The sequence below is a fragment of the Paroedura picta genome, chromosome 8 (assembly GCF_049243985.1).
Source record: "Paroedura picta isolate Pp20150507F chromosome 8, Ppicta_v3.0, whole genome shotgun sequence".
Taxonomy (NCBI): domain Eukaryota; kingdom Metazoa; phylum Chordata; class Lepidosauria; order Squamata; family Gekkonidae; genus Paroedura; species Paroedura picta.
The window spans coordinates 81203277-81214396 of record NC_135376.1 but is presented as its reverse complement, the minus strand read 5'-3'; the positions used below and the strand labels follow the sequence as shown (position 1 = coordinate 81214396).

Sequence of the window (11120 nt, the reverse complement as noted above, 5' to 3'; positions counted from 1 at the left end):
GAGCCCTGTCTAGTCCAGCATCCTGTGGCTAATCAATTATTCCAGAGAAATGACAACAGGTCATAAAGGCCAAGACCTTCCATGAAGTTGCCTTCTGGCACTGGGATTCAGAGGCTGACTGCCCCTGAATGTGGAGGTTCCCTTTAGTTTACAGGGCTTGTAGCCAGTGATGGACCTATCCTCAAGGAATATGTCCCCTCTCTTAAAGCTGTATGAGTAGAGCCTCCTAAAACATCTCTGAACATTGCTTATATAAATGTCACCCCCCCCCCCCAAGAAAGAACTCATGAAAATGTCCCCTTTTGGGGTTGGAAGGTTAGGAGTATCCCTAGTCCATAGCAATTATCACAGTTTAAGATGTGATTTGTCACAGCGATCACTTGTTTGAAGTAGTCATTTGGGGAATATGTCCTCCACTTTGCTTTTTCAGAATATGATAAGCCTGTTAAAACACCTGGTGGGTGCCAGGGAAGGGGTCAACAGTCATGATGGTGCCCCTGGGCACCGCCTTGGGGAATCCTTTTCTAGGGAAAGTTCAAGCTTGATTGGATCTAAAGTGTTTTTTTTAAGGGTTTCTTTCCACAATGTTCACAGGAATCATTCCAAGGGCTGCAAGTTATAGGCACATCCCCTGCCCATGCGGGTGGCTTTCTGCTGACTGGTGGGGAAAGCTGCCAGCGTCTTTCCATTTGTCAGCAACAAAAGAACGGGCCGGTATTCAGCCATGGCGGTCCCACTGGTGCCAACAGCTCCCTTCCAGTCAGCTAGGAAGCCCTTTGCTGACTCCTGGGGTCCATCAATCCTTCCGCGCATCTGTGCGGGAATTATTTAATACTTGCAAAAGTCTTGCTCCTCTCCGCAGTGCTGCCAACTCTTTTCTTTTAAAGTTTGAGAATCCATACCAAGTTTTATTTTTTCTAAGCGTTCCTATTTACACTCCGGGAAGGAAATGACTTCTCGTCCCGAGAAGAAGAAGAAACCGGGCAGCTCTCAGGGCGGAACCGCGTCTAGAAATAAACGGAACGCTTCACTACCCGAAGAAGTCACGGCTTACAACAAATGGGCAACTGGCCCTTTAAGAGATCCACCTTAAGGCAATCCAGCCCCCCCCCCCCAGCTGCCCTGAGTGGGCGACGTCACTGGGGAGGGGGTGGAAATAAGGGGATCAAATAAATGTGCGGCTGGAGCCGGCGGAGAAGCGCGAGAGTCCCCGCGTGGATCTGCGGAGCGGCGTCCCAGGTAGAGGCGACCCCGCTGCTTCCTTGGCATCTAACCTAGAGGCACTAATTCCCCTGTCCCTGTCTCCGTTGCGACGGCTGCCTGTTAGTGACACGAAGTGGCCGCTGCCCCCTCTCTCCGGCGCCCCCTCCGCCCTCGCCCTCCACTTTCCTCTCCTCCGAATCGAGCCCGCTGGCTTTATTGAGCGAGGATGGCTCCTGTCCTGTCGTTTGCATTTCATGCTTTTGTGCCCGCCGGGGTTTTAAGGCGACGGATGTACCAGTCGGGGGTTTATGGCAGGCCATTTGCTCGCTAATCACACCGGATCAGCCGCTTAGCGTTTCCCGGCTCTCGCACGCCGCTCGGTCGCAGCGCCGGGGTCGCCCAGGGTGTCCCTCCGAGGCTTTTTACAGCTAACCTGTCTAAAAGGGCATCCTGCCATTAGCACTTTCCCTGCGTTTCTTCTTAATAAGCTGCTGGGCTAAAAGATGCTGGGGACCTGGGGCAGTTCTCCAGCGCATGCCGGAAAGAGGTTTTATTTCCCTTAAAAGTCTTCTGTGGCTAAAAGCCTGTCATCTCTTCGGATCTAAATAAGTTTTTTGGTGGTGGGGAGGGGGGTTGAAAAATATTCATTAGCAGAAGGCTTCAAGAATGACTGACGGCAGCATCTTTGTGACTGGATAATTAGATAGGCTGCATGTGTGCTAATATGTATTTACTCAGAAGCAAGGCCTACAGTTTTAAATGGGCCTCCTCCTGAGTAGGATTGCAGCATTTAAGCCTGAGCAAGTAAAACAAGTGGCAGTTGCATCTAGATGAACCCCCAGGGAAACATTGTTTTTTTCTTTAAAGAAAGAAAATTAGAAATCACTGTTCATTTTTTGGCTTTTCTTGCTGCCTTGTAAGAATTTGCTAGCTTTCACACTGCACACTTCAAAACTTGTGCGGTTCTTCAGTGCTGACATCCGGAACCAGCGTGTAGTCAAAGGAAAAAGGTTCCGGGTGGAAGAGTCCTTCAGGTTTACTTGTGATTCATAAAGCAGGGATGAAAATCTGTAGCTCTTGTGCTCCAAAACAATTCACACTATGCCAAATTCCAGCCAAAGCATGATTAAAAAAAAAAAAAAAGCCCACCCTTCAACCTATGACAAAAAAAATTGAATTTTGAAATCCTGATGCACTCTGAGTTTGGTCACATCTCTTTGTAATATGTATGCGGTATGAGCCTTATGGGCGGGTGGTATATAAATGCAATTAATTAATGAATATATGTGTATGTGTGTGTTTGGGATGGCATACATGAGTTCTCTCCCCCCCCTTAGCAAGGGATCCATATTCTCCAAACAAGTTCCGGAGGTAGGCTAGGTTCATGGTCTTCAAACCTCCCGCATTTGGGACACAGCATGAATTCCTACTGAACAAGTATGTGACACCAGCATCATGACATGAAGAGGCCAACCCATATTTATGACTTCTCCCATATAAAGCAGGGGTAGTCAATCTGTGGTCCTCCAGATGTTCATGGACTACAATTCCCATGAGCCTCTACCAGTGTTTGCTGGCAGGTGCTCATGGGTATTGTAGTCCATGAATATCTGGAGGACCACAGGTTGACTACCCCTGATATAAAGGACATATTTGTGGGCTGAGAAAGCTGAGCACCAAGATGTGTACCATTTATTTATCTTATTTTTATTTATTTAATTTTTATACTGCCTATCCTGGTGACCTGGCTCTGGGCTATGCACAGTATGGCATACAGCACACTGAAATTAGCTAGGACAGTTTAAAGAGCCAGACTGGTGTAATGGTTAGGAGTGTGGACTTCTAATCTGGTGAGCTGGGTTTCATTCTGTGATCCCCCACATGTAGCCAGCTGTGTGACCTTGGGCTCACCACAGCACTGATGAAGCTGTTCTAACTGAGCAGCAATATCAGGGCTCTCTCAGCCTTACCCACCTCACAGGGTGTCTGTTGTGGGGAGAGGACAGGGAAGGCAGTTGGAAGCCGCTTTAAGACTCCTTCAGGTAGGGAAAATTGGCATATAAGAACCAACTCTAAAATACAATTAAAACAACTAAAAGAGCAGTAAACAATTTTGGATTAAAATCTAGCATAGGGTATCTAAAAACTGGTATCTCTTATTGTATCTCAATCAGATTAGCAAAGGTCTAGATGTCCCATGATAGATGGTGGCATGTGGGTTGGGTGGGGCATGTTAACAGCTAGTGAAGGGTCATAAGGGATCATAAGAGTCATGGAGGGATCCTTCCTATCACTGAGGGACCTCTTCATCTTGCTGACCTTCTCAACACAGAGACAAAGAGGCAAGAGGTATGATTTCCATTCCTCTTCACACGCATGCATGCACCAAAAATATGGTGGCTCTATGGGGTGACCCAGCAGATGGAGATCCATGGCCCACTTGAAGGACATGATTTATGGGTTAAGCTTATGGGTCCAAGTACACTTAGTAAGTTTGTGGCTGAGAAATTTCATTCTGAGACTCCCTGCTTCATGTTTCACCTTTGCTATGGATTGCGAGCTCCATATGGGGAAACTCCTGGAGATTTTAGGGGTGGAGTTTGAAGAGGGAAGGGACCTCAGTAAGACCAAAGAATCCACCCTCCAAAGCAGCCATTTTCTGCAGAGGAACTGATCTCCGTCTAGATCAGTTGAAATGTTGGGAGTTCTCCAGGCCCCAAGTTTGTTTGTTTATTTATTTATGTTATCACCCTCCCCGAGGGCTCAGGGCGGTTTACAGAAAACAGGAAGAGATACAATTAACATATGGTAACAGGTAACATATGGTAACATATGGTAACAGTAATAAAAATATAACAATAATAACTTAACAAGATCATAAACAATAACATTATAAAATAGAAATTGCGAGAGCCTCAGCTCAACTCTTACTGGGACCCAGTGGGTTAAACCGATCAGTGTTGGTCATAGGGGGGGAGCTTGGGGGCCAATGGGAATCAGTGGTTTGGGTGACCTCAGCCGAATGCCAGGTGGAGGAGCTGCCTTTTGCAGACCCTGTGGAACTGTTTAGGTTCTGTCAGGGCCCTGATCTCCTCAGGGAGCTCCTTCCACCAGGTGGGACCCAAACTGTGTCATCAGCATGAATATTGACTGTGAGAGGCTCAGTTTCCATCTCAAGCTACATTTCCATCTCCTGAACTAATGAGACTTCCAATTTGGCTGTCCCTCCTTTTTTAAAGGGACAATTAAAACCCAAATCCAGCATCTGTAAACACATGCACTATTTTTATCTAGAAATACTTGTTCCAAATCGGAGAGATCTGGTCCAACAAAACCTTGTTTCTTTAATAGGTTAACTAAAGTTACATCCTGGCATGGCCAAGACATGCTTAGCAGTATTGTAACACTAACGAGTCTCAATTTAGCAGTCTCAAACTGCTGACCCTTTAAGCAGTGGCAGCTGCTGGTGGATTTTATTCTAAGTAAAGCAATACAGATTGAAACAGCTTCCCTCTAGAATCTACAATTCGACAGTGAGGAGAGAAAAAAGACCTTTCCAAGCAGTTGTGTCTGTATTACAGATTTAACTGCCTTAGAAATAGTTTGTCCAAAACCCCCTGGGAACTTTAGGTGAGGGTATCTGACAGAATTGTCAGAGCCCATCTCCAAACTACATTTCCCAAGATTCATCAGGGGGGAAGAATCCATGATCCTGGGACATCCTGGGATTTCAACTGAGCTCCAAGTGACAGATCAGTTCCTCTAGAGAAAATGGCCACTTTGGAAGGTGGGCTCTTTCTGCTTGGGGCTAGGTGGAACTTTTGCCCAACCAGCCTTCTGGTTGACCATTGAGGGTATGAATGGCAGTAGAGAGTAAAAAGAAAAACCACATTGTTTTGTCAGCAGCTGCCACCACAGCCCAAGGGCATTCTCAGTGTGACTGAAGCCAGGTTGCCATTTTGTTGCCGGCTCTGTCTTCTGCAGCAGCCATTTTCTGGTTGCCCTCACCACACAGTGTCAAAATTCCAAAGGTTCCCACAGGCTCAAAGAAATTGAGGACCCCTGCTTTGGAGGTGTTCCTAGTGGTATCCCCATCATTTCCCTTATCCAGATTTAAGGGCTAGGGTTCTATGCTTCCTGGGTGCTCTCTTTCCAGCCCCCTCAAATCTTAGGCTACATCACAAAATGTCATAGTCCCATTGTATACAGCACTGGTCAGACCACACCTGGAGTACTGTGTGCCATTCTGGAGGCCTCACTTTAAGAAGGACGTAGATAAAATTGAAAGGGTACAGAGGAGAGCGACGAAGATGATCTGGGGCCGAGGGACCAAGCCCTATGAAGATAGGTTGAGGGACTTGGGAATGTTCAGCCTGGAGAAAAGGAGGTTGAGAGGGGACATGATAGCCCTCTTTAAGTATTTGAAAGGTTGTCACTTGGAGGAGGGCAGGATGCTGTTTCCATTGGCTGCAGAGGAGAGGAAACACAGTAATGGGTTTAAACTTCAAGTACAAAGATATAGGCTAGATATCAGGAAAAAAATGTTTCACAGTCAGAGTAGTTAGCAGTGGAATAGGCTGCCTAAGGAGGTGGTGAGCTCCCCCTCACTGGCAGTCTTCAAGCAAAGGCTGGATACACACTTTTCTTGGATGCTTTAGGATGGTTAGGGCTGATCCTGTGTTGAGCAGGGGGTTGGACTAGATGGCCTGTATGGCCCCTTCCATGATTCTATGATTCTATGATCTGCACACTGCCGAATATCACTCTATGGTTTTGATGGAGCCGCCATTCACTTCCCAGATTGTCTTGTTGACCCAGGAAAATACCATAGGACATCTTTCAGCTGCAGACCCCTGTAGTTGTGCGTTTTTCTATTGTGGCCAGCATTTGCCGCGACACTGGCTTGGTCTTACAAGGAAATTAGGTTAGAAACCGTATGCACTATAGACTTTTGGCAGAGAGACCGTGACAAGCAAAGCTAGTCTCACCCTCTGTGCTTCTCCTTGCTTCCCAAGATGGGGAATGCACTTCACAACCAGGTTAGGTAGACCTCTCTTGAGAGGCAGTTCCATAATGCCAGGTATAGCTATAGATGTTGCTGCCCTACACAGCCTTTGGGACTTAACCTCTCTGACCCATTGTAAACATAACAGCAAATGGGAGCTACCGTCTTTGCACGAGTAATCAAGTCAATCATCTCAGCATGGATCCATGGATGCTGTGCTGTCCACCAATGTGTGAGTGCCCCCCGTTTCTTCCTAAAAGCATCTCTAGCTCATAGCAAAGATGATTGGAAATCTTGGGTTTTGTCCATTTCATTGGAGTAGAAGATGCTTCAGAAGGAGAGCTGAGGACGCATCCTTTTTGAGTTCACAGGAAGCACCCATTTTGAAACAATTGACTCCATCTGTGTTTTGCCTGATGATGTTCGTGCTAAGGCCCCACAACAGCCATTTTGTTGTCTCTGTGTTTGTGTGTTTGTGTGAAGTGCTATCCAGGTACAGATGACTCATGGCGACCTCGGCAAGTGAGAAGCAGAGGAGGTTGGCCATGGCCATCCTCTGCACTACCTTGGGGGTTTCCCTTCCAAAAAGTGACCCCGCCTAGCATTTGAAATCTGATGAGATCAGGCTGTACCATCCCTCCTTCCTGGGCACTTGTGCTACCCCTTTTCAGAATTCCCTCCAAGTTTGGTAAGAGTGTGGACACCTAGAGTAAGAATCTTTCTTGCTTGTGGGGACAAAGGGTGCTGCTTATTCCTGAGCCTTTCAGAAGAGTGTAGAAACCTGGGCCTAGTCTTTCAAAAAAAATTTTTTTAATACAGCACTGCGGCCAGATAAAACAGATAGCAAGAAAAAAACATTTCAGAGTTGAAAATTGCATAATCAGGGATCCAGTACAAAATTTAAAATATATAAAATTGTATAATTGATGGGTACATTATAAAAAATGCATAGTAAAATTCCTCTAAAAACCTTCACTTAAGCTTAAGTTGTCTTTCCAGTGTGCTAAGCACATGCGCACAAAAATTGGCAACCTGCTTAATAATAAGGCCCCTAGTATTCCACAGGAGGAATTTTACTTTTTCTTTGTTTGAGCTGATGGAGGAATTCCTGAGTAATGGGAGGATGAATTTATTTCTTGCAGAGTTGAAGGCAGGGCCCTGGGCCTAGTCTGCACACATAGGATAATGCACTTTCAATGTGCTTTGGCAGCTGGATTTTGCTGTGCAGAACAGGAAAATCTACTTGTAGAGTGCATTGAAAGTGCACTATCTATGGCTGGTCCTATGCGACTAGGCTGGTCGCAACTAACAACAGACGTCTATGATGATTTAGAGTGTCGTAAAATGTTAAACGGCAACTGCTGAAATGCAGGGATTTGTAGCAGAAAGAACTGCAGGCTGTCTTCTGCAGGGCCAACAAGCCAAAGAGTGGTATCCCTCCAACCTAACGGATAGCTGATCTAAGCAATGCAGGGATCTCTTCTTGCATTCTTTACTTCCTGTTTGCTTGCCCATGCTCAGCAAGACATAAAAACAAGCCCCTGCCTTCTTCTGGTCACCCGCCCAACCAGTGCAAAGCACTGTTATGACGAGCACTTACATAGCTTTTGTTTTTCACGTTTATCGTTATTCACAATTATTCAGTCAATGTAAATGACTAAAAGTAGAATCATAGAGCTAGAAGGGGCCATGCAGGCCATCTAGTACAACTCCCTGCTCAATGCAGGATCACCCTAAAGCAGTGGCCCACAACCTTTTTAAGGCTGGGACCCCCTGCGGGGGTGGGGAGATGGTCTGCCCGGTTGCCGCGCATGCGCGGCAGCTCTGCACAAATGCGTATGTGTGGAGCTGCTGTGCACACGCGTTTGTGCCGGCTGGTGGGACACAAACGTGCATGTGCGCAAATGCATATGTGCAGAGCTGCCGCGCTTGTGCATTTGCGCCCACTGGGGGCGCAAACGCGCATGAGCGGCAGCTCTGCACGTGTATGTCTGCTCCCGCCGGCATGCCGGTTGCCACGTATTCCTCCCCCCCCCGCAGCGAGAAGCTCGCTGGGCCATGAGTGAAGCGGCTGCCGAAGTGGCCGATTCTCTCAAGGCCCGGCGAGCTTCTCGCTGTGGGGGAGGGGAATGGGTGGTGTGGCCACCGGCAGCCCAGTACCGGGCTGCAGCCTGGGGGTTGACGACCCCCGCCCTAAAGCATCCATGATAAGTATATGTCCAGCTGCTGACCAATGCAGTATACAGCAGGACTATGACTTAACTATCAATATTCAGGTCTTTGCATTTTCCAACGCGGTGTAGTGGTTAAGGGCAGCAGCCTAATCTGGAGAGCCAGGTTTGATTTCCCACACTTGCACCTACAGCCAGCTGGATGACCTTCAGCTAGTCACAGTCCTGTTAGAGCTGTTTTTGCAGGGCAGTTCTGTCAGAACTCTCTGTCCCAATTACGCCAATGTGGATCTGTGGTGGGGAGAGGAAGGGAAGGTAATTGTAGGCTGCTTTGAGACTACTTTGGGCAGTGAAAAGTAGAGCTGCTTTGGAGGGTGGACTGGATTCCATTTCACCCTGCTGATGTTCCTCCCCTCCCCAAGCCGTGCGCTTCCCAGGCGTCACCCCCTCAAATGACCAGGTATTTCCCAACCCAGAGCTGGCAGCCCTACATCCCACCCCCAGTTGTCTGGCCACGCGCCTGGGTCTGGAAGCTCACATTTCTTTCTCTTTGTGTCAGAATAACATGTATACGTGCAGCCAGAGAGCAAGGAGAACAGAAGTTGGGACAAGTTGTTCAGATTTAAGCATGTCTGCCGCTCAGTGAAATCCAACTGCATCAGCCGTGGAGGTGCCCCCTTCCAATCAGCAGGAAATTCATCCCGACTCACGTCTTGACTTTGGGCTAGCTCCCGTTTGAAATCCAGGATAAACTGAAGCTCTCATATGACTCCCTGCCAGGGATTTAATAGGACACCCGTCAGTATTATCTAAGTGGCCTGAACTGTCCTCCTTGTCAAGCGTTGTTAAATCATTCCAGGTTGGATCTTGGCTTTGAAAATGCTTCACCTTTAAGCTACCTGGCAAGGCTTTCTGCCTTGAGACAGCTCAGTAATTGTCTTCTGTTTTGTATCTTGTCAAATTGTACCCCAGTGCTCAGAAACAATGATCTTTCCCCTTACAATTCCCTCAGCTGCTTTTGCTTATTTTCCAGTTGAAATAAATAGCTTAAATGTGTGACACCCACCAAAATAGTGGGGCACTTAAACGTTATTACCCCCTATAAAAGAGTGCGATTTCAGAGGAAATCTGGCCAATAAACCTCCCGGGAGAGGGCTCTTGTTTTCATCTAAAATACCTCTAAGGAGAAAGGAAGAGAAATATATAAAACAGAGAGTGAGTCGAATTTTTTCTCTCTGTGTTTTGTTTCACTGTGAAGAAAGCTCATGTAAATCTGACATCCTTTGCAAAGTGACTAATTTGAGAGCAGATTAAGTGAAATAGGTCTACGGAGGCATTAACAATTACCCGGGAGATTTAAGACTGTGGTGGGAGTATAAGTGCTGGGCTTGACCCCCTCTGCAGAATTCAGCATTGTCCCTTGAATTTTCCTCTCTCATTGTACAGAAGTAATGTGTGCCTAGCTGTTTTATTTGCTTCAATATGAAGGAAGATTTGTGTTATTCTCGTCAGTTGTTAGCAAGAAACTGCTTCTGTCTTCAATGCTCCTGCCTCTGGGAACAAATGTAAAATGGTTAGCCAAGTTTATTTCCCTAAATTTACCAAATGTAAACAGATTAGCCCTTCCTGTGGTATTATATGTGTCTATACAAACCCCCTCCTCCTGTATCAAGGTTGTCATCCACCAGGAGAAGCCAGGATATCTCCCGGGAGTACAGCTGAGCTCCAAAGGACATATATTTGCCCCTGGCTGCTGTTGAGGGTAGACTAGGGCACTAGACCCTGCTAATCTCTCTCCCCTCTGCCAACCCTGACCTCCCCAAGCAATGCCTCCCAAATCTCCTGGAATTTCCCAAACCACACTGGACAACCCTATGCCATACATTCTTCCTTTTTTGTTTTTAAATCTATTTTGGGATTTATACACCGTCCTTCCCATCAGGCTGGCATGGGGCAGGCTTCCAACATTTTAAAACCAATACACAGTAAAATACAGTTTATCATAAACTATAATAAACTTTAAAATCAATTGAAGCCGTTGATCAGCCAGATAGCTCATGATGCTACTCTTGGGCTTGGGGGGTAGAGGCAGTGTATAGAGGGAGCTGAGTCTTTATGTTCCTTCAGTATCATCATGGTGTTCATTGGCCCCAAACAAATGCTTGGTGGAAGAGCTTTGTCTTGGGGGCCCGACCGAACTGGCTTGGTTCCATTAGGGCCCTCAGCTCTTCCAGGAGCTTATTCTACCAGGTAGGGGCCAGGACAGAAAAGGCCCTGGCCCTGCTTGAGACCAGACATCCCTTCTTTGGTCCAGGGATCACCAGTTTATTAGAACTGGATGATTATAATGTCCTTTGGGGGTCATAGTCAGTACCACTCACTGTGTTTCTGGTGGTAGCACTGGGGTTGCCAACCGCCAGGTGATGGCTGGAGATCTCCTGCTGTAACAACTGACATTCAGAGATCAGTTCCCCTGGAGAAAGTGGCTGCTTTGGAAGGTGGATGTTATGGCATTTGACCCAACTGGATTCTATCTCCTCCCCAAGCCCCACTTTCCTTAGGCAATACCCAAAAAATCTCCAGGTATTTCCCAACCCAGAGCTGGCAACCCAAACCTGGATCATGGGTAGTAGCATGAGGCCTATTGGTAGGGTTGCCAGCTCTGTGTTGGAAACTACCTGGAGACTTTGGGGTGGAGCCAGGAGTGGGTGAGGTTTGGGGCAGGGAAGGACCTCAGTGGA

The 11120-nt window shown here is 47.1% G+C and overlaps 1 protein-coding gene across 1 annotated transcript in view; it reads left to right on the top strand.

The window, feature by feature from the left end:
* The first annotated feature begins 1120 nt into the window (after positions 1-1120).
* LDB3 (LIM domain binding 3) overlaps positions 1121-11120 on the top strand; it is a 159545-nt gene continuing 149545 nt past the window's right edge. Inside the window, exon 1 of the mRNA XM_077350594.1 lies at positions 1121-1239. The gene's annotated coding sequence lies outside the window, so the exon portion shown is untranslated. The remainder of the gene's footprint in view (positions 1240-11120) is intronic.